General features: G+C 43.6%; 1 protein-coding gene across 1 annotated transcript in view; it reads left to right on the top strand.

Annotated features, from left to right (window-relative positions):
- Nucleotides 1–22,745, top strand: part of LOC145516674 (uncharacterized) — a 201,996-nt gene extending 179,251 nt beyond the window's left edge. The window contains exon 8 of the transcript XR_014061642.1: nt 22,564–22,745. The gene's annotated coding sequence lies outside the window, so the exon portion shown is untranslated. The remainder of the gene's footprint in view (nt 1–22,563) is intronic.
- The last annotated feature ends 1,739 nt before the right edge of the window (nt 22,746–24,484 follow it).

Raw genomic sequence — 24,484 nt, 5'->3', positions numbered from 1 at the left:
TCCTAGGTCAGAGCCATGGGTGGGAGGAATTGCATGTGGAAACCAGGCACAATTCTCACCCTTCACAGTTACAGGCCAAATGAGGGATTGTACATGAGAGAAAAACTGCTGTTGGAACTTAAAAAGAAAATAGATACAAATTCTTCAGTTAGTTTCTATTCTGACTGCAAGGAAGAGGATCCATGTATTTCTCATCAAGCCCAAAAGACTACCTAGGTAAGAAACAGAAATCTTAAGGGAAGGATGTTCATTGCGACTATATGGGGAACTCCTTGATGGTGAACTTGTACTCAGGGAATATCTGTTTATTGTGAAATAAATGAAACGTCCCAAATAATGAGGAAGCATCCTGCACAGGGGAAGAGAGGAAGTCAATAACAGTATTCCAATGTGTGTTGTATCTAAACTAAACTACAAAAGTAGCTTTTTACCATTGCATGCAAATGATGTCTGGAAACTAGCCTAGTTTACATAATTGCACAGCTGTGGGCAGTCTGGCTTCCAAAATTCAGAATGCATCTTGATAGCATGTGTCAGACCCATAAAAGGGTTAATTTTGAAAACAGCCACTTTTCCTATATAGATGGAGACAGAGTGCCATCATCAATGTTTAATCGATCAATAGGCATTTATTCCTGTGATATAAAGTTTACATTATCCTCTGTCTGGAGCAAGTAGAGGAATAAGGAAGGGAATCTGTCAAAAGCAAAATTACTTCTTGTTAGCTTTGCCCCTGTAATTTCAGTTCAGCTCAGTACATGTTAATCTTTTTTTATGACTTAAATAAAGCAATGAAAGTGATTATACTTTAACCCTCTTGTGCATTTCTTAAACAGTTTAATCTAAACCCAACAATTTGGACCAGGCTCAGGATGAGCTGTCAGATCTCTGTCTCAAAACGTGATCAGATAATTGGCCAGTCACTCTGTAGTTTCCATTTCCTTCCCAATTCTGTTCAACCCTATAGTTCCAGGTTTCTTCTCAACCCTTCTCTTTCTGAGCAACTCTGCTCTCTGTTGTAATTTCTGAGTTTACATGAGGGTGGACTTTCTGTTCAAATAGACACACATTTGAATTCTGGTTCCATGGAATTGCCTGTATGAGTCCCTAAGCAATATGTTAACCCCCTTAAGACTCAGTTTCTCTATCTGTAAAATAGTTACACTAATGCCTGTTTTGTAAAGTTGTGTGCACACGTGCTCAGTCACTTCAGTCATTTCTGACTCTGCAATCCTGTGGACTATAGCCCACCAGGTTCCTCTGTCCATGGGATTCTCCAGACAAGAATACTGGAGTGGGTTGCCATGCCTTGCTCCAGAGGATCTTCCTGACCCAGGGATGGAACCCATATCTCTTTTGCCTCTTGCATTGGCAGGTGGGTTCTTTACCACCAGCACCACCTGGGAAGCCCTCTTGTAAAATTGTGGTGAACCTTAAATGAAATAGCATGTATGAAATGCCTGGTACAGGCAGACCACTTAATTCATGACTATGATGTTTCCCTGCTCTGAAATGGGATCAGTTGTTTCCTCTGCATTGAGAATAGTGTTTTGTTAGTGTTGTTTGTTTGTTTCATTTACCAGACTGTGGCTCATTAATTCACGTGGTCAGAGCATAGTGCAGAAGCAGCAAATTTATGTCTTTCATTTCTGCAAAGGCTAATTAGTAAAAGGGGTGGGAGATCAAGCATGCAAATGTGCTTAGTTGATCACCAGAAAGGAAGATTATTTGTATATTTTTATTGTTATATGTGTGGTAATTATTACTGGGGTGGGTGGTGGTCAGTGAAAGTCTATACCCTCATAACAGAATAAATAATACAGAGGAAGGCATAGTGTCTAAATGCATGTATTACAGAACATGTATACTATTCTCCATCATATCTTATCACCTAAACTTTCTTAGTAAAGAAAGAAATGGATGGGGATTAATAAATTCCCACTGTGCTACTAGGATTTCCTCATTCATGCCTATCTATTAGAAACTCCTAAAGGAAGGGTCTCCAGGCTTCCTGAACTTCCAGTGACAATAATCATCTATTATGTACAGAAGACCTCCAGGTAGAAAATAGAGACTTGCCACCACGATGTTGATGTTCTCAGATCAGCAATGGCATGTTAAGGTAACACAGAGTTCTCACTGTGGCAATTCTGTATATTCTGTCCAGGGTGATGTGGGCAGCCTTTAGAATGCAGCATAAAATTAGTGAATACTAATGAATAATGAATAAAGGTTTACTCCCAAACCAGGCCGTCAGATGGAAGGTCTAACTTGGTTTCACAATCCGAACCATTGTTCACCCACTTCTTCTTCTTCTTACCGTCTGTCCTACTTTTCTGTTCACAAGCTGCTAAACCATTAAGCAAACCTATCACACATAACAAGTTCAACCTGCTTCTTAGTCTAACCTAGTCTTAGCATCACAATTAGAAATTCTTAGGTAGTAAGAATATAGAGCCCAGACCCCGACTATTTGGACTATTTGGTAATTCTTAAGTTGTGAGGGTCCCACAAGGTTGTCCATTGACGATGCTCACAGCATGAAATCAAGGTGTGAAATTCAGCATGAAATTCACCTGTCAAGGTGAAAAAGCAGTGGTTTCATTTCTGATAAGCCTTCCTGGGGTGGGGTGGGGGGGAACTGGATAGAATGTAGCCAATAACCAATCGCCAGGGCAGAGAGCGGAAGAAGCCCTGCATTTCCTTCTTTCTCTTTAAATCAACCCAAGTCAGACTGTAAGTTCCAGACTCTGATGAATAGAAAAGTCAAATTCAGTCACTGTGGGAGTGTCCCGCCTTCAGGCCACACAGGTGGCGGCCTGAAGTCTGTGAATATTGTCTGTGGGCTTAGTCACTCAGTCGTGTCCAACTCTTTGTGACCCCATGGACTATAGCCCACCAGGCCCCTCTGTCCATGGAATTCTGCAGACAAGAATACTGGAGTGGGTTTGCCATTTCCTACTCCAGAGGATCTTCCCAACCCAGGGATCGAACCCACACCTCTTGCATCTCCTGTACTGGCAGGTGGATTCTTTACCAGTGTGCCACCTGGGAAACCCCAGTAGATCTTAAGTAGGAGTAAAGACCCCACTGGCCATGAGACGTTGGGGGACACAGAATACCCGTGGGGGCTCCATGGTCCCAGCCCCTTGGGATATGGCCGCTCACTTGCTTCTGGTCCACTCATGGGGCTGAGAAAATCTTTTGATGACCTGGAACCCTCTCCAGCCCCGAGTCCTGCTGTGTGCATTGGCAGACAGCCTTCTGATAGTACTTCTTGCTTAAGCAGTTGCCACTGGGGTCCATGCTCCCCATTACCACTGAAACTCACCAGCCTCCAACCTCCGTGCAGTGTCCATGTGAACCATCTCCTGCCTTCCCTGCCAGTGCTCCTCGAGGCCCTGCCGGATCACCCCATCTTCTCTGGGGACACCTAATTTCACCTGAGATTAGGCTTCTACAAAAAAGAGGAAGAGCCGCTACTGCTGAGGAAAGAGAATGACAAACTTCAGGTTTCTGTTCAAAATAGGAAGGGCAGAAATGACTTGGAAAGAGCAAAATCGAAACTTCAGAAAATTATCCTATCCTGTCAGCCTCACAGTCAAGCAGTAGACAAGAGTTACCCTTGACTGCTTGGCATGGGAACTGGGTAGGACCAAATGTTCCTGATAGAAAAGTAATTGGAGCCACAATTATATGCGCTAGCTCCAGGGACACTGGCTGAGAGTGAGAACTGAGAAATACCCATGGGTGTTTCAGGGCAGCACTCTGGGTACTTCCCTCCCATCCTACCAGTGTTTCTGGGCAGAGGTTCACACGTGTTAGGAGTAGGAACAGACTCAACGGAAATGGGAAGATGAAATGAAGGAGTCCTAATACCAAAAGCATGGCAGGTGTCTGCAAACACAAGACCATCCTACCTTTGAACCTAAAACCCAACTGGATATTTGGAAAGGGGTCATCGCATCAGTGGCCAAAGGAATGACCACATCCAGGCCAAGAGGGGTGCCCAGGAGGAGGGAACTTGGGCTCAGAACTGCCCAGAGCTCAGTCACTGCCCAGAGCCAGCTTGAAGGGGCCCTGAGAACCGGGCAGGACAGAAGAAATCAGGTTTCTCCCAGGCTACCTAGAGACCTACAGGAGACACACAGATGGCAGGGCAGTGGGACAGGAGGACAAGCCAGGCAATCACTCCCAAAACTCAGAGACTCTGCCAGGGAACTGGAGCCCCCCATCCAGGGACCCCACTGCTGGAGGTTCTAGAAAAGTCCATGTCTGCTGCATTGGCCCCTGGGAACAGAGTCCTCTCTGACTAGGCCCTTGGAGTCTGATGCTGCCAAGAAAACTCCAGTTGCACTTTCAAACACAAGTATAAACCTCTTCATACTGTAAAACAGAAGTCAGTTAATCTTCTTAAATGACCAGGTATCTGGATCTGGTGCCTCTGTGATTTACTGAGATTGAACTTAGGTAAATACTTATGGGAACAGGAGGCTACGATGAACAAATGTGTTAATTCAGTGATGGCACAGGGTAGCTCCTCAATAAATAGTGGTTGTCACTGTTGCCAATAATTAAAATCCTGTTTATAGATGGGTTGTGATGTATAAAATCCTGTTTATAGATGGGTTGTGATGTATAATCATTTCATAACTATCTAAGTCCTTATGCCTTGAAGAGAACTATCATTATGTGTAAATATTGACTAAGGCTGAGCCTCGCGCATGCCATGGAAATTCAAGTTTATCATCTCCCACTAACCAACAGTAATGAACTAAACTGGGACCTCTCAGTCCAAACAAACAACTAGTTGCATTGATGGGGGGAGTGCAGGCGTGATCCTAGGTCAATACATCTTGTAGTCACTTTTTTCTACATTTTACACACAATCTGGGCATTTTGCATGAGACTTCTGGTATTTCCTCATCATTTAGGGACTTTTAGGACTTCTACTGGGAAAGTCTTCTCTCTGATTCAGCCTCACAAAGTACGAGGAGGAGGTTGGGAGGCTAGAAGCTCCTGGAAGTTTCCATGGGCCTGTGATATACCCAGTTTCACCCCTGGGCATTTCCCTAGAGGTAAAGAAGAGTAGTAGCTTTTTATTTAGGAGACTCTTTTGTCCCTGCAACTGCTTCTGCTAAGTCGCTTCAGTCGTGTCCGACTCTGTGTGACCCATAGACGGCAGCCCACCAGGCTCCTCTGTCCCTGGGATTCTCCAGGCAAGAACACTGGAGTGGGTTGCCATTTCCTTCTCCAATGCATAAAAGTGAAAAGTGAAAGTGAAGAAACTCAGTCGTGTCCGACTCTTATGACCCCATGGACTGTAGCCTACCAGGCTCCTCCATCCATGGGATTCTCCAGGCAAGAGTACTGCAGTGGGCTGCCATTGCCTTCTCCACTCTTGTCCCTAAAATGACCAAAAATATATCTATCTAGATATCATCCAAAACTGGTAAGATCTGGAGTGCTAAACTGAGTTTGGTTCCAGTCCAAACATGTTCCTCATGTTCAGTAGGAAATCAAAGACTGAATGGATGTACAAATGGGACTCCTTGAAATACTTTGCCACACCCAACACCCCCTACCACACACACATACATAAACTATTTCATAATTTACCAGATGGAAGCAATTTACAGGATACTCTTTGTGAGGGAATTAGAGTAAGTCAGGCAGCAACTTTAAAAATCAGTAAAAGCAAGCTCACATTTTGCCATGTTACCCTTCATCACCGTCCACCCAGACAAACTCACTACTAGAAAGTAGCATTTCCTCTGCACGGAGCTTGGGGAGCGTGTGAGGAGGAAATGGTCTCCTTTATAGGCATGAGGGGGATTAGTATGAAAGGGACTATAAATATTAATGTGCTTTTCTCTTCTGTATTTCTGTATACATACCTTCATTTGGAAGTTTCTACCAAAGGGTAGGGGTAGGATAGAAAACATTAAGTTTATTCAAGCAGAAACTCAAAGAGAAAGTGTATTTAGCCTTCAGCATTCAAAATTGATAAACGCAATAGAGTGAAAAATGGACTTGGTAGAGAAGGGAGAGAGAGAAAGCAAATTTTCTAAATTGTTTTAGTATACTAGGAACCAAGCCCAAGGGCTTAGATCTTGTATTTTTTCTCATAACATAGATAAGATTCCCCCTCTGCTATGATCATCGGGCCATTACATTTGTTGCCCTGAAGTAGAAAGGAGGGTATGCCATAGCGGGAAACGTGTAGATGGAAGATTGTGAGCTTTTAAGAAAAATCTAGAGGTTGGATTTTCTCAGAGGGACTCATGGGAATTGTTGAGAGACCCCAAGAAAGCAAGTTTCACCATCAAGATCCCACTCGTTATCCTTAGGATGGAGGAAATCTCTTGAAATGAGAAAGGTGTGGGAAACCCAGCCAACTCCAGGCTAGTGGTCAGTTCCCAGGGTGTAGCAGGGAGTGCTGTCCCCCTAGCCCTGGGGGACTGGACAGTGTCATCAGTGGAAAGGGCAGGACAGGTCTTCCAACATCCCCTTGCCGGTGGTGTACATGGGGATTTCAGAAGAATTTGGTGCATGTGCGAAGATGCAGAGGGGACCAGCACAGGCTCTCAAGGGGCCTTAAGAAAGGGCCAAATGGCCCAAACCTGTGGTAGATACTAGCGCATTAGCCCCCCTGCCCCGAGCTAGCTGCAACCAGCCACGACTCACTGGTCATCAAACCAGGAGCAGGAAAGGCCAGCCACTCTGTCTTGGAAGACAGCTGGGCTACAGAGGACCCCATTTCCAGGAGGTCACATGCTATCTGAGGGAGGAGCAGAGTCAGGGATGGGAAATCTGAGAGACCCAAAGAGGCAGAGGTCAACCTAAACATCAAATGGCTCAGAGAATCAAACAGCTCAGAAAACTAAAAAGTCCCCTGCTCTCCCTGCCTGCACCACCCAGCAGACAGGGGCTCGCAACACAATAAGGAGCATAGAGAGGCCACCTTTCCCTTGTGTAGCAGGAGCTGCACAATTTGAGATTCGGTTCCACTGGCTTCAAGAAAAGTCAAAGTCAGCTACACGTACAAATGGAAGTTTCTGAGCTTTGGGAAAAGTCGATGTCACTGATTTCCAGAGCATAAAAGTTCATTCTTTAACAATGTTATTTTGTACTGTGATATTAGTTTTATACTGCGTTACATGTTCATGTATAATCTAGACATCTGTTACATTTACAAAATTTTCAAGTTGACAAGCGCATGTGGCAGACTGTTTTGTCTCCTCCTTCTTCCTGCCGTGTCTAGGTCATCCAGACATGTACTCGCCCTGGGGCAGGTCAGAGGAGTGCTCCTTGGCTACCCAGAAAAAGGCAGGAATAGAATCACTGGAGACGGGCTAAGAGAGGGCCACAGAGAGAAGGGGCCACTCAGAGCTGCTGGCGAGGGAGGAGAGGGAGCCTGTTCAGGACAAAGACTCTTCTCCTGAGGTCAGGAAGGGAGGCAGCCATGCAGGTGGCTGCAGAAAGAAAGAGTGAGGTGTCTGTGTGTGCGTAGGGAGCGGGAGAAGCCACCTGAATACTCTAGAAGCCTCTGCCTAGTCTCTGACCAAGGGGAATTATGGATTGCATGAGTCTGTGGTGTACATCCTACCGGATACTCTGTGTGTGTGTGTGTGTGTGTGTGTGTGTGTGTGTGTGTGTGTGTGTAGAGAGAGAGAGAGAAACAGTAAGACTGACTAGTCAGGTATTTCCTGGGAAAGGACATACTGTCCCTCTTCCCAACGTGAAAGGCAAGGTCACAAGTTTACACCACACAAAGAATCCCTGCAAATACATTTTATAATGTTAACCTTTTATTATAATCTGGAGCAATTCCCACACCTAAGTAATATTTAACTCCTGCTTTCTTTTCTAATAGGGAAACAAAGTGTATGCCACAAAGATACTGCTGGTCAGAAACAGAAAGTAGTAACAATTTTCAAAGTTACTTTAGACCAGAGCCATTTGCATGTATGGATGTGTGTGTGTTTACAACAGCCATGCTTCCCCACAAGTAAAATACACTGGAAATGGGGGAGTATGGAGTAGGGTGGGGTGAAGAAGAACGTGGCAATGTTTTCAGTTCCTGAATAATAGTTCCTGACTCACCAGTGAGACACTGGACCACATGCAGGATGAATGCTTGGGTCTGGACAACCGACTCCATTGGTTGATTTTGCTACCTTGGCCCAAACAAGTGTGTCCACTATCTTTCTTCTTGCTCCTGAATCTCAGCGTGATCAAGTATCAAGAGACAAGCAAGCAGCCAATTGGAGCAAAGAGAAGAGCGATCATTGCAAAGAATTCCTGTGGGGTTCACTGGGGTTTTCAGAAAGTAAGGGATGCCCATGGTTGTGAGTGGACATCTGATTTACCTGCTGTAGGTGAAGGTGGCTCTTCCTACAGAACGCTCTCTCCAGAAAGACATCCCCTCTCTGGGACCTGAGGTGGAGTAGAAGGACTAACCATCTAAAATTGTCAGCTATGTAATTTCTTTTCAGCATTAACTCATTTCAGCCTGAAAATCTTCACAATGCAAATTTGTTCTCCAGCAGAGAAGAGAGAATGAGAGAAAGAAACAATATTCCTCCCTTTAATCTGGTGAGAATAATCAGGATGGATGGGTGAGAGGGACCACGCGTTCTGTGCTGTGTTTTCGAAAAGAGAACAAAACACAATGTCCAGAGATAAATTGTCATCTTCTGAAGCGCCAGTTTTCTTACAGATTCTTAAGGAAATGTTGCCCCCTTCTGGAAAGAAAGTACAATAGACAGTCACCACAGCCTTGCTCTCCAACCTGTTTATAAACTCATCTACCTGGGTTAGTCAGGGAGGGTTTTGCTCTGGTGTCTTTCTTTTCTGTCACTATGCCTGCACGACACTAACTCACTTTTAAAAAGTCACTATACAAGCACTAATCATATACATAAGAGATCAGGAAGCCCATTTTACCAATTAGGCAGATTCTTCAAAAAAGGAATAATCAATCACGCTGACAAAGTTTACCAGAGTTTTTTCAATCTCATTCACAGCCTCCTTACCTTCTATAGGACTTGAGGAGAGGTGGATAGATTCTCAATCAAGTTTTCAGTTATCTTTTATTGTTTATTTTATTATTTAGTTTTAAAATTAATACTCTCTTTCAAAATGGGTTCAAATTAGGAGTTTACGATTAACATAGACACGCTACTATATATATAACAGATAGCCAACAAAGACCTACTGTGTAGCACAGAGAACTCTGCTCAGTATTTTGTAGTAAACTATAAGGAAAAATAATCTGAAAAAGAATGGACATATATATGCATGGATAACTGAATCACTTTGCTATACCCCTGAAATTAATATGACATTGTAAAGCAACTATCCTTCAATTTAAAAAGATGGAAAGAAATGGGTTCAGGTTTGCCTAGCTAAATAATCTTAAATTTGATTTTTTCAATAGATTTTGGTATTTTAAAGCCACATGCTTGGAAATTAAAAAATGAAATGCCAAAGCTGATATCTTGACCCAAGTTATAAGATGTTCATGCTTTACCTTTATAGCATGCCCCTCCTGGTAGTCACTGCTCACTAGCAAACGTGTTGTCAATACACAAGGCAATTGAATGCACATGTTTTTCTGTTTGACCACCTATGTGTTTGCCCCTCTAAAGAAAAATCAAATCAAAGAAGGAACCGGCACCCTGACCAGGACACGCCACCACCCCAAAAGCAGAAAGTCATCTTTCTGCTGTTGAAGCCTTGAAGATGAAGAAGCCTGCAAGCCCAGAAAGCTTATTTCTCAGCTGAGTGACCACAGCAGAAAGGACCCACGTTCTTGTCTAAGCCCTGTAACTGCAGCTTCTATGGTAAGGCCAATATACGCCTTCGTGCAGAACTGCCAGAGGGGTTAGGGAAACGAGATGCCATTTCTCTGAGAAACTCTGCTCATTTCTGTGAGCCCATGGTTGATGGTGATTGACAACCCTGCACACCTGCGTCAAGGATGCCCCGTATTTATCCCAGGGCAACAGCTGTGGGGAGGCCGGTTCGCACTCCCTGAGCGCGTTCCGCAGGCGGCTGGCGGAGCGTCTCCTGGTCCTCTCTTCCCTAAAGCTCCGGGAAGGTGGCCAGGAGCCCGGTCACCTTACCCCAGGGCAGCAGTCCTGTGCAAGCAAGTCTCTTCTGCGCTCACCCTCTGGCTGGAGGCAGTAGCAGGGTCCTCTTTGTGAAGGAGGTAAGTGCAAGGAGAGGAGAAAAGGTGAATTTCTGCGACCCCCGGGCGGGCGCTTCTGTTTGTCGCACCAGACCCTGCCTGAGATAACTACAGTTAAATATCACCTGCGAGGCCAACGGTCAGGTTGTGTGTCATGACAGGCCCCCTGGGAGCGCTAAGACGGGCACAGAGAGGCAGCCGCCGCCTGCCTCGTGTAAATCTCAAATTACTAGCTGCAATGCTGACTTTAAAAGCACTGTCTCAAAGGGCGACTTACAGCCTTTCAGTGGCGACAGCTCTCGTGGGGGCTTCGAGTGACCGCTCGGAAAAGCACAAAGGGAACGAACGGGGGTGGGATGGTGTTCTTAGAAATCCTGTTTTGGATTGGGAAGTTCCTGGTGCAGAAATGTCTTTGGTGCGGGTGATAATCTGGGCCCGCAGGCGCTAAATTGATTCACTGTCCTGTAGACACCCGGGGGGGTTAGTATCAGGGAACAAATGCATTCATCATGGCAGGACCTGTGTGCCAAGGCGCATAAAGACCGTGCTCCCTGCGGCGAGGAGCGTGGGGACCTCGCCACAGACCACACGCGCCGGAGTCACTCTCTGAAGTCTCGTTACTAAGTGTACTTAGTGTGTGTATGTGGCGGGGGGTGGTGGAGGGGGTTCCATCTGACATTCTCTGAAAACATGCATTTAGAAATAAATGTATTTACACTTAGCTTTATGTTTTCAAAAAGGAGGAGGGTGGAATCTTTGGACCAGAGTCGTTACAGATACACACACACACACTCACACACGCACACACGCACACACGCACACACGCACAAAAGCTTTCAGGGAGAAACAGAAAATAATGTTTAGCAATTACGGTCCACAGCTGCTGCGGTTCCAATGTGCGCGTGCTACACAGGTGCGGCCATTATAACAATGAATAGCGCGCATTAAAGGTGCCATCCATAGGGGTAATAATACTGGGGTTGAAAAGGTATTTTCATTTGCGGCCTGATGTTAGGCAGAAAATAAAATAAGGCGTTTCACAGCCAGCCTGATGGCTCAGCTGCCACACGGGAGGCCCGAGCCTGAGATTAATCTAGGACTCTTATGTGAGCAGCTGACGGTGGGAACCTGGCAATGGGTACCTGGAGGGACCACCAGCTCGCTCTCCGATTCTTCAAAAAGCCTGCTGATTGGGGAAACTGAGGGACCCCGCAGTTTACAATGTGAGCAGCATCAGCCGGTGTGAGATCCAGCCCTCCCTACCACCCACTAGTCTCAGGATGCTGGAATTGTTGTTGGGAAAAATATTACAGAGAGCGCATCCAAATAGATGGAGAGGGAAAATGACTCCTGCAAGGGAGGGACGAGGGTTCTCTACCCCGGGGCTCCTTGTTTCTGGCTGCTGTCTCCGTATCCCAGAAACGCCCTTCCCAGGGTCCGACTTCCAAGGCTTGGGCAGCTTGCATTTCTCACTTCTCCCTTCGAAAGCCCAGCAATAAATGGGCACCGTATTCTACCGCGTTCACTTGCCAGAACTTCTCAAATCGCTAAACTCTTCCGCCTCGGTGGAAAAAAAAAAAGTCTTTAGGCAATTCCTGCAGATTGATAGCTGGAAAGCTGAGGAAAGGATGTAGGAGACTGGGGTTGGGGGGAGGGTGGTGATGAGAGAGTAAGCTCTAGAATCGAAAAAAAAAAAGGACCAGATCTCAGTGCCATCACATGGGAGCTCCGTGACCGTGGGCACACTATGTCAACCCCCTGAACCGCTGCAAAATGGGGGTGTTAGGATCTACCGCTGAGGACGGTAAGAGGTTCCAGTGAGACCAAGGATATGAAGACTACACCAAGCCTGGAACAATAGTTGGTGAGTAGCTGTCATTTCTCCATGTTTATTTTCCTGAGTGGGTCTGTGGATAACTTGAGTGATTTTTGGCAAGAAATGGAAATCTACATCAAGCAGAAAAAAAGACATTAATAGCAGTGTACATATTACTCAGTACCTAGTCCACTTCAGAGCAAACATGGTAGGCTGCCTGGAGGTGGTGGTTTTTCAAGTTTAAAGCTCAGTGAAATCATTGTTTTCATCTTGTCTACTTTTAACAGGGGGTAAAAACAAACAATAAAATAGTGCATGTTGTGGAGTGAATTTAAAAACAAAATGTTCAGTTTCCATCAGATCCAGGTGGGCGCTGGCCTGGCTGCTGTGAACTGGGTTGGCTTTTCCAGGGCCCAAGTGAAGAGTGACCTGGAAGCCCCCAGCCTGGTATGGGGGAGGCCCAGACCCCATCAGGCTGAGCGCTGTCCTAGGGAACAGGAAGGGCCCTGGTTCACCAAGGAAGGCAGGGACGCAGCCCTTTTTAGAGGCCTTAAAAGTGAGAAGAGGATGAAAATTAATTTGAAACTTCCCAGGAAGCCTGCATAATGAAAACAAAGCTCGACTGCAGTGCTGGCTGGCGCTCTCTGGATCTGGAAGAGCTCACACAGCAGAGCTCTAAACAGATCGCTGAAGCCAGCTTGGGGGAATCAACAACAGTTACAGTGGTGGTGAGGATGGTGGAGAAAAAGGCCTTAGTCAAGCTCTCATGGACCACAGTTCCCTGAGGCTCATTCACAGTGTTCATTTATTCATTCACTACAAGTTGAGGACCATGTAGAATGAACGGGCACCATCTGAAGTCCATAATAAGACATCAGACCCCCTGTTGATGAAGCTGCCAGTCTGAATGCAGAGACGGGAATATCAACACATTAGATTGTTTGTGAAAGTATTCAGCAGAGGAAGAAAGGGGTGCTGGGAGAACACTAAAGAGGGTGCTTAATCCAAACGGGGTTTAGGAGAGGCTTTTAAGAGGAGCTGATACCCAGATGAAAACTAGACAGGAAAAGAGGGAGGTGTGGAAGCAGGATGCACAAAAGCCTAAGGGTGAAAGTACAAGCCATTCTGCAAACTCATAACTGAAGGTTGGTCAGTGAAGGGGGAAGAAGAGGAAAGGCTGTGATAGCAGGAGCTAGTGCAGCCCTGTGTGCTGTGTGGACCAAGGAAGGCTGAGGGAGCAGGGGGATCTTCGAGCCAGGGTTGTTACAGATGAAATGCATACACATAATGGTAGCTAGACTTCAGGGTGGGAGGTTCCCACCTCCCGGGATTCATGCTTTGAGGTAATCGCTTCACACACTGCCAGAATGGGTCTGTGTAATCAATGGAATGTGACAAAGCAATGGTATGTCATTTCTGAGGTTAGGATATAAAAGACATTGCAGCTTTGCTTCTCAGATCACTACCCTAGGGTAAGCCAGATGCCATGCCTTAAAGCAATCCCATGAAGATCCCCACTGTGACAACAATCTGAGGCCTTGTGAGCGAGCTTGGGAGGAAATGCTTCAGCCCTGGTCAGCCTTCAAACAATTGTAGCCCTGGTTAACATCTTGACTGCAACCTCATGAAAAACCATGAACCAGAACCCCCAATGAAGGTGTTTTTCTGACCCTCAGAAACTGTGCAATAGCAAGTGCTTATTGTTTGAAGCCACTAAGTTTTGGGCTAATTTATGACACGGCAACAGATGGCTAATATATCTGATAACGTGGGGAAAATATATGTACATTACTATGTGAAAGAGCAAGTTGTAAAGAAAACAAGTTTAATATCCTGCTTTTTATACACTACAGATTTGTATGTTGTATTAATAATGGTGTTTCTTTTTTAATTTTTATTGATTTACAATGTTAGTTTCTGGTGTACAACAAGGCGATTTAGACCTACATTTACTTTTTCAGATTCTTTTCCGTTATGTTTTATTACAAGATATTGAATAGAGTTCCCTGTGCTATACGGTAGGGTCTGTTGCTCATCTATTTTAATAGGTAGTAGTTTGTATCGGCTAATCCCAAACTCCAAATTTATCCCTCCCCTACCTCCTTTACCCTTTGGTAACCGTAAATTTTGTCCTATATCTGTGAGTCTCTTTCTGCTTTGTAAATAAGTTCATTTTTATCATTCTTTTTTTTTTAGATTCCACATATAAGTGATACTATATACTTGTTCTCTTAGTTTCTTTTTATTTATCATAAAAAATGAACAACAAAAGTAATCGTTAAAGTCTAAGGCTCCATGATAATGTCAATTAAGGCTTATAAGCATCATAAAAAGCAGAGCACCCGAGGCATTTTGAAATTACAGGCTAACTCTGGAGTGTGGTTAAACCATAGAGAAGTCCTACCCACTTTCTGCACAGCACCTCATCAGCAGGTGTAAGGTGGGGCGTGGGGTGGGGAACAGAAGGAAGTCACCTTCTCACCAGGGGGCAGAGATGTTAACCAGAAGAGTAGGGTTTAAAAAAAAAAAAAAAAACGGAAAGGCCAGCCAGATAATTTCCAAGGCAGTTTTGGGGAGTTGGGGGGGGCAAGACAGATACCCAGAAAGGCTCCAGGTTATCCATAGAAGAAGGTGAGAAGGGGCTGAGTGGATGAAGGAGGAAAACCGTACCAGCTAAAGGATTCTGAAGCTGGGAGAAAGGCAGCCCTCACCGGCTGGCCTCAGCAAAACCAACCAGAAGTCCCAGCAAGGAGAAAAACATTTTTTCATGTAAATCATCCTGGGGACACACCTCAAGGGCGGGTCAGAAGGCGGTCTGTCATGCCAGCCTCTGGGATTTTACTCAGAAGCTACTTGCCTTTTGCTTGCCTAAACAAACTGAGCCTGATTGCCTTTCCCACCATGTTGGGCACGACAATTATCAGTGAACTGATTAAAATTACATCAAATAGTTGTTTTCTTACAATATTAACATCTTTTCTCCTTAACATTTTTGTCATATATTAAAGAGTTATAGAAGGTGGTATTTAAGGTCATACCAGTTTTGTTTTTCTTGGATGGGCATGGACACAGAAGGTTCTTAATGTGTGTTAGCCACAGATGTTTGAGACACTGCCCCCAGCAATGCCTCTGAGTGAAGAGGGACTGGTCTCAGGGCCTTAAGGTAACAAATCGACATCAAATTTCCAGTCCAGAGGGAAAGCAACTGTTCTTGGTGGACAGGAGGCTGCCACATTGAGGGACAGGGGAAAGGAGACACTGCCGTCCCACGCCCTGCCTGAGCAGAGACATGGAAAAGTGAGGCCCCGTTCTGGTCTCTTCCCTGAAAAAGCCCACTCACCAGTGGATCCCCAAAGTCTTTGGGGGTTTGAGTGTGGTTCTCAGTGATGATGTCCACAAAGAAGGGAAGGTGAAGGCATTAAGTTAGACAAGCATTGAGGAAGTCATGGAAATACATGCCTGGAGAAGATTTTATTAAATTTCTTTCTAGTTAACTGTGATTAGAACAAAGCCACATTTATCAAATTAACTGAATCAGTGCTTGACTTCAATAAGCATTTGCCCTAAAGATCAGGCACCCAATTCCGTGTATTTAGACTTAGAAACACCTGCCTGATTCTTTCCCACTAAATAGAGCCCTGCTTGTTAGATATAAAGATGGCATTTGTTTTTACAAGTCATAAAGCTGTTATTACTCGCAGATGGTGTCATGCGGACTTTTCCAGGGTACTGGGGAAGCCCTTGATCCCTGTAGTCTCAAGTATATGCCACCAAATTGCCGTCCTCCTTTTTACATGAAGGCGTTCCTTTTAGATCTTTGCATACATGGAAGAGGTGCGTTTGTTCATCCTCCATAAAATAGCACACATATAGTAAAACACAATTAAACCACATAAAACTTCGGTAACTACTTAAGCAACTGATTCATCTGTCAACATAACAGATGAATCACTAAGAGAAAGGAGGTCCTTGGCAATGATGGTTCCTGTTGGCTATGGTGTTAATAACCGCTTGAGTGAAAAAAATTTTCTTCATTATATATACTATTGCTTAGCATTTTTCTTTGACATAGACACCATCACTCACATTTTTAACCTGGATCATGACACTCAAAATTGACAAGAGATCAACAGAACTTTTTTTTTCCATGTGTGGATAGGCTTCCAAATGTTTTTCCTTTTTTAGAAATGCCTAAAAGATACTGATAACTTTATTTTTAAGTGAAGGATAATTGCTTTACAATATTGTGTTGGTTTCTGCCATGCATCAACATGAATCAGCCATAAGTATACTTATGTCCTCTTCCTCTGGAACCTCCCACCCCAACCCAGCCCTCTAGGTTGTTACAGAGTCCCAGTTTGAGTTTCCTGAGTCATACAGCAAATTCCCACCAGCTATCCATTTTGCATATAATAGTGTATATGTTTCCCTGATGCTCTCTCCATCCGTCCCGCCCTCTCCTTCCCGCCCCCAATATCCAAAAGTCTGTTCTCTGTCTGCATCTCCACTGCTGCCCTGCAGAGAGGCTCATCAGTACCATCTTTTATCGATTCCATATAGAGAGAGTTAATATATGACATTCGTTTTTCTCAAAAAGATGCTGATATATCTTGGAATTATTCTGATAAATAGCTTAAAGCAAAGGAGACATCTTGCTTCATTCCAGAAACAGGTTGGGGTGGAAACTGACATCTGTCAAATGGCTTTGTCATCATTTGGTGGTGATCATGACTATAGCAGGGAGTGGTTTGTTTTGTTTTTTTAACCAGACTTTTTGACTTTCAAATCTGAGTGATGTTGCACATTCAGCATGCTGATGTACATCACCACATCTCTCTGTCTCATGCCTACCCCTTTGTTTTCTTTGTATTACTATACAGTTTTCTATTATTGGCAAGGATATTTGCGATAAACCATAAAACCTGCAGATTTGTTAATCTGATGTGACATAGCAACTACTAGAATTTCTTAAAAAAAAAAAAGCCTACCTTTGGTATGCTTGAAATAGATTTAACTCAGCTGGTAGTGAATAATGTTGGAATCTGAAGGACGTGGCTGGAATGAGCTACGTCCCTGCTTCACAAATGCTGGCTGTTTCTGGGAGGAGGTGCTTACTGACCTCGGGGCTGCAGCCTTCTGACACTGGTTGTAGATGCTTCCTGAGGCTTCTTATTTGTGCCGTAACCTATGCGCATGACCCATTTAACCAGATTCTCAGGGCATCTAGGACTCACTGCCTCCTTGTTATAAGGTCCATTGTAGATTATTAAATTTTGGTATAAACAGTTTATAAAAACCCTTTCTATAAAGTAGGTTTAGCAACAGGCTGACCTTTCCCACCTAGCAGAACCCACTAGAAAAGTGTCATTTCTTCTTGGTCATTGGGATAAACTGTGGGAAGGTGCTTAGCTACTTAGCATTGGTTTGATCTGTGCCTTGCTTTGATAAACTTGTGTGTATTTTTTTTTTTCATTTAAAGATATTGAGACTTAATTCACATTTATTCTAAGAGGGGGTTGGGATGCTTATATGTCTATACTTTTGTTTGTATGGGGTATAGCAAATTAACAATGCTGTGATAGTTTCAGGTGGACAGCAAAGGGACTCAGCCACACATATACATGTTTCCATTCTCCCCCAAACTCCCCTCCCATCCAGGCTGTCACATAACATTGAGCAGAGTTCCCTGTGCTACATGGTAGGTCCTTGTCAGTTACTGTTTTTAAATATAGCAGTGTGTACATGTCCATCCCAAATTCCCTAACCATCCCTTTCCCCTATTCTCCCCTAAACCCTGGCAACCATAAAGTTCATTTATTCTATACTTTTTAAAATATTCTGATAAACTTCAGTTGCTTAAAGTTTAATGGCTAAGTTTCCCATGAATATAGCAAATACAGTTGTATATTTATGAATAAGCATAAACATTTTGATAATGAAATAAATCGCTAGTGTATTGGGAAGAGCATGGGCTTTAGAGGCAGAGAGACCTAAATCTAAGCCCCAGATTTCCCATGTATTATCTGAACTCTCTGGCCTCAGTTTTCTCATCTGTAAAATGAGGGTACATGCTTTCTCTACATCTCCAAACTTAATCTCTGTGATGCTCCTTATAATGGATGACAATTGACTGCAGATGTCTTGAGACCAGAAATTATATTGACTTTGCTAGTGCAGACCAGGCATAAAGTAAGGGTTCAAAATGGGCTTGGATTAATTTGGAGGACCACTGGGAGGTTATGAATTCCTTTTCTCCAAGTGATGGTGACAGATTTTCCTTCCAGGTAGACTTGACAACAAACTGGAACCCAGGTTCACACCAGTAGAATAGAGAGACATGGCTCCGGAGAGGGTCCTCAGGATGGCCCAGAAGTAATTCCAAATTGCTAGTGACAGCATGAGATGTTAGGTTTGTTTGTTTACATAAACCTTTGCCAGCTGGGAATTTAACACCCAGAAATACATATTCAGAATGGCTATGTGCTTCCCCAGTGGCTCAGTGGTAAAGAATCTGCCTGCAGTGCAGGAAACACAGGAGATGCGGGTTCAATCCCTGGGTTGGGAAGATCCCCTGGAGAAGGGAAAGGCAACCCACCCCAGTATTCTTGCCTGGAGAATCCCCATGGACAGTGGAGCCTGGTGGGCTACAGTCCATGGGGTCGCAAAGAGTTGGACACCACTGAAGTGACTAAACACAGGTAAACAGAAGTTCCACTCAGCATATGAGGGTTTTGGTACCACAACCAGGAGTGAGTAAGGAATCAGGAACTTTTGCCCTGATAACATTTGAAAACCTGAGATTTCAGTTCTGGTGTCAGCTCCTCAACCACTGTGAGACCACAGCAAGGTCACATAATCTCCTTATCACTCAGTTTTCCCATGAGAGGCATCTCCAAGCCAATGGAGTAAGGATTATTACTCTTATTGTCAAAATGGGGAAAGTCAGGTTATTGTGAAATGATTTACCATGCCCAAAATCCCTTCCTGAAATGTGAAATAGGGCTTTGGTGCCTTGGGGCCAAGGCAGCCATTTTTAAAATTTAGTTTTCAAATTAGTAATACATTCACATTGTTCAAAAGCTATATAATCCTCTCTCTCTTTCTCACATAATGTAAACAGACACTTCACCAAAGAGGTTGTAGGAATGGCAAGTAAGCAAGCATAGCACAGATCATTAGGGAAATTCAAATTAAAGCCATGATAAACTACGACAATCTATTAAAATGGTTAAAATGTAAAATATAATACCAAGAGCTGTTGATGATGTGAAGCAACCAGAACTCTCAGACATTATTGGAGGTAACAGAGAAAGTTTGGAAGACAGTTTCTAATAAAGACCCCCTGGGAAGGAGATAGCAACCCACTCCAGTACTCTTGCCTGGGAGAATCCTGGAGTCTGGTGGGCTACAGTCCATGGGGTCACACAGGGTCAGACATGACTTAGCAACTGAACAACAATAAAGGTATATACATACGCTCATCATGCAACCCAGCCATCCAGCTTTTGAGTATTTACCGTACAAAACTGAAAATATGTTCATATTGATACATGCATGTAAATCTTTATAGCAGCAGCTCTATCACAATTGCCAAAATAAATGAAAATAATCCAAATGTGTTTAAGTGGGTAAACAAACTATGGGCCATCCATACCATGGAATACTACTTAGTAGTAGAAGGGAAGCAAACTATTGATACAACAACCTAAACGAATCTCTAAGGCATTAGGCTGGTAAAAAGTTAGTCTCAAAAGGTGACTTACAGTATTCCATTTATAAGACGCTGTTGTAAAGTTCAGTGATGGATAACATGAGTGGTTGTCAGGTGTTGAGGGCAGGAGGGTATGACTGCAAAGGGAGTTTTGGGGGGTTGTAAAACTATTCTGTAACCTGATTGTGGTGATGGCTACATGATGGGCACAGATTTCAAATTCATAGTCATATACTACAAAAGAATCAACGTTATTGTCTAAATTTTAAATAAAAATTCCAATACAAAAAAAGACAGAATGAAAATTGCTTTTATCTTCTTTGACCTCTGACTAACCCCACATCCTTGACCAGAGGAAACTACTGTGACTAGTTTATCTTTCAAAAGAGTTTTTTTTATACAAGCAAATTTGTTTTTCTTCTCTTTTAATACAAAATGTAGCCTATAATACAGGCTTCCCAGGTGACGCTAGTGGTAAAGAACCCACCTGCCAGTGCAGGAGGCATAAGAGACACAAGTTCAATCCTTGGATCAGGAAGATCCCCTGGAGGAGGGCATGGCAACCCACTCCAGTATTCTTGCCTGGAGAATCCCATGGACAGAGGAGCCTGGCGGGCTGTGGTCCGTAGGGTTGCAAAGAGTAGAACATGTCTGAAGCAACTTATCATACAGCCTATTCCGAAACTTACATTTTTCATTTGACAGTTTAATCTCAAAGATCTTTGCTTATCAGTGCATAGAGAACATTCTCATTCTTTTTCTTTGAATGATTAAATATTTTGTTTTACAGATGTACCACAATTTAGTCTCCTAATAACAGACATCTGGTATACTTTTAATCTTTTACCACTACAAACATTAATGCAATGAATAATTTTGTATACATACCATTTCATGTATGTGCAAATTTGTCTAGAGAGTAAGTCCCAAAATGCAATTGCTGGGTCAAAAGGGTAAATGCATCTGTAAGCTGTAAGAAATGGCCAAATTATCCTCCACAGAAGTTGTATGGATTTATACTCCCACCAGTAATGTTTAAAATCAGAGCAGAAATGTTTGAGAGCTAAGAACAAAGAGAGAAAATGGAAAAACATGGAATAAACTGCATTAAATTTGGGACAGTCCTTACTACAGAAACCAAATGCTGGGTAACCTTTTGTTCAATGAATTTTGAGTGTCAACTATGTTCTTAGCAGAGTGCTTACTCTTGATGAGAGGCAATGTACAATGTAAGAAACAGTCCTGTCCCTCAAACAGTTTATAATGTAGGGGCAATGAGTACACACAGAAACCCATTAACAATAGATGCAATCTCTGACTTAGTGGCCGAATGAGCGACAAAGATGAGTGATGGACAGTCCAGTACAGGATTGCACTAAGTAAGGAAGGCATCCTAAAAAAGATGGTACTTGAAAAGGATGGAAGGTGAGGAAGAAAGAGGGGAAAGATGTCATAACTTAGAATAGCCTAAGCCAATGCAGGAATACATCTCCATTACTCACCTCTTGCAGGAAGCTCTCCCTGACTTCCAGGTCTCCCTACTGTGCACCTGTAGCAAAGTCTTTCAACCCATCATATTTTTAATGATCTGTCTTCATATCTAGAAGCCTCTCAGAGTCAGGGGTCAAGTCTTTTTCACCACTGCATCCTTTGGGGAATGTTTCCGGTGATAAAAATGTATAGTAAGTAATACCTGTGGGCTTCCCTGGTGGCTCAGTGGTAAAGAATCCGCCTGCCAATGTCAGAGATGTGGGTTCAATCCCAGGGTCGGGAGAATCCCCTGTAGAAGGAAGTGGCAACCCACTCCAGTTTTCTTGCCTTGGAAATCCCGTGGACAGAGGAGCCTGACAGGCTACAGTTTGAAGGGTCACAAAGAGTCGAACACAACTTAGCAACTAAACAAGTAATACGTAGCACTGTAATACCTGGCATGCAGTAGGAACTCAATCAGTGTTTGTTGAATCTCAGTGTTAGATTTGAGAAGGAGAGAGAAATTTGAGAGCCTTTGTCACCAGTATCTAGAATCATTATGTCACTATTATTTCATTTAGTTATAACTGAAGTCTGGAGCTGGAGATTTCCAGATACTGCATCAGGATTTTATTTCAGTCAACTGGCAAAATTTCACATCACTGTTCACCATTCTTGTAGCATCTTTTTCATCTCCCCTGTCCCACAAATGCAAACACTTCAAGTGTCTCCATAGACCGCTGGACAAATGATATGCCCTGTGATATGAAAATTAATTACCGCAATAGTCCCTGTCTTTCCAAATGCAGGCAAGAGCCTTTATCTTTTTGTTCTTCTCTTCATTCCTATGAAATCCTAGGCCATTATTGCTGACTTTTTAAAATTAATTTTTATTGGAATATAGTTGCTTTACAATGCTGTGTTTCTGCTTTATAGCAAAATGAATCAGCCATGCATATACCTATATCCCCTTTCTTGTGAACTTCCTTCCCATTCAGGTCACCACAGGGCATTAGAGTTTCCTGTGATATATAGTATGTTCTCATTAGTTATCCATCTTATACATAGTATCAATAGCATATATGTGTTAATCCCAATCCCCCAGTTCCTCCCACCCACCCCCCCACTTCCCCCCTTGGTATCCATATATTTGTTCTCTATGTCTGTGTCTCTATTTCTGCTTTGCAAATAAGATCATCTAAAATAAAAAGAAATTGGGTCATTTGTAGAGTCATAGGTGGACCTAAGGGGTGTCATACAGAGAGAAGCAAGTCAGAAAGAAATACTGTATACTAATGCACATATGTAAAATCTAGAAAAATGGTACAGGTGGTCTCATTTGCTGACCTTTTTTTTTTTTTTTTTAAATAGGGCACCCAGATTGAGCATTCATAAACCACAACATTGTAGAAATGCATGGAGCCTGGGAGCGTCCCATTCAGCCTTCGTTCTTAATACTGCTTGTGCCTTAAGAAGTTCATTGAGAGCTGCTTTAAGACAGTGCCCATCTTACCTTTTCACTTCATTACAGTCTGGCAATGCTTTGGCGGTTTCAACGTCCAGTTTTCTGGGTTTGGTGGTGATGGTTGTGTTGTGAGCTTTGGCAGTGTCGGCACTGGCAGCTGCGAGCCCCTGATTCACAGTCCTGTGCTTTATTTGCCAAGTGTAGACATAACCCGAAGCTAGAAGAGCCCGCAGGAAGAAGGGGGGAGCCGGTAACCGCCCCCCACTGAACATTGTGTGCTTTGCAGAGAGGAAATGAGTACCCATGAGGCTGGCTTGTTCCCCTCACCCTATCTCCTCAGTGCAGTTTTTCCAATAATTTAATAACATTCACAGGGATATTAGATTAATTGGATTTTAATTCCGAATGACTGTGAAAGCAGAGAAATGAGTCACCAGCTCATACTAATGAGAAGATCTATTAAAGGGCTCTTCTCTGATAGACACATACAGCAGGGTTATAAATATTTCATATCCAATTAATTGAATTTTGGCCCCTATATATGACACTGCCCTGAAACATCAATCAAACGGGACCAGAGAAAGAACAGAGGGATGGAAGAAACACGAAGCGCTTCTTTGGAATAGCAACTATTTCTTGGGTCCTTGCCCACCCTCCCAGCCCATGACGCGCTCCCCCCAACCCAGAGAACCCTGCCATTTGCCCAGGGCCTGCAGAGAGGAGCTGGAAGCATTCACGCCAACTGCAGCTGCTTCCATACGGCGGGGAAATTAATGTTAATTAATCAGACAGCAGTTTTATACAGGGCTGTGTGCAGAAGGTTATTCGAGTCCTGCTGCAAATAGATTTATAGGTGTAATTGCCATGTTGAATGACCCTCTGTAAATAGGCTCATTAAACTGGCCATCAGTCAAAAAGTCTAATTGAAGCCATGCAGTAGCCTGCAATCGGGAGCAAGCGGCTCCTGATAAACAGAGCTGGCCCACAGCAACCCGCACTCTGGACCATGCAGATAGAGCTGCCGGCCATCCTTCAGGTGGTCCAGCCTCTCCTGCTTCCTCTGGTTCATTATCTCGGCAGGAAGGCTCCTTCCTACCCAGCTTTACCCTCTTCCCCTCTCTTGGTCCCAGGAGAGCCCTGCGAGTCTGCGACGGCAAGCGCAGGGTGGAAAGTGTGTGCGTGGCAGGAGCCATCACCACCCTGCGGGCCACTATCTCTCCTGTGTGGTCAGTTGGGAAGGGACAAGCAACTGGGCCCACACAGGGCCCATCCCTGGGCATCCCCCAGCCATCTACAAGCTCCTTGTCGAACATCTATTCTCCTTTTTCTCTTCCCATACCCCCATGTAAAAAGAATAAATATAAATTATTTTTCTCTGATGGGGGGGTGAACTGCACATTTAAACTCTCCTTGTTTATCACAGCATTTATTATAAGAGTAACAAATTAGGAACAACCTAAATGTCCATCAACAGGAGTCTGAGTATTTCAATTGTGATCTTTTTTAGACAATAAAATACTAAGCAAATATTAAATACGACTTTTAGGGAGATCCAGATTTATTAATCCAGAAAACTGTCCAGGATGTACGTTTGTACAGGATTAACAGATTGCACAATAATAAAATAGTGTGATCTGATATACTATATCTTTATCTGTGGCTGAATATGCAGAGAAAATGTGATTTTTATTTTCCCTTGGAGCTCATCTATTCCTTCTCATAATCTCCCATTTAGTAGCTAGTGGGATAAAAAGAAAAAAAATCATTAAGTCTCTAATCTTAGTTAAATTTAGTCCAGTCTGATCATGTAAACAGTCCTTGCAGCGT

Source organism: Giraffa tippelskirchi, chromosome 8 (genome assembly GCF_054371585.1).
Source record: "Giraffa tippelskirchi isolate mGirTip1 chromosome 8, T2T-mGirTip1v1.2.pri, whole genome shotgun sequence".
Lineage (NCBI taxonomy): Eukaryota > Metazoa > Chordata > Mammalia > Artiodactyla > Giraffidae > Giraffa > Giraffa tippelskirchi.
The sequence above is the reverse complement of the archived record's forward strand: the minus strand, read 5'-3'. Positions and strand labels throughout refer to the sequence as shown.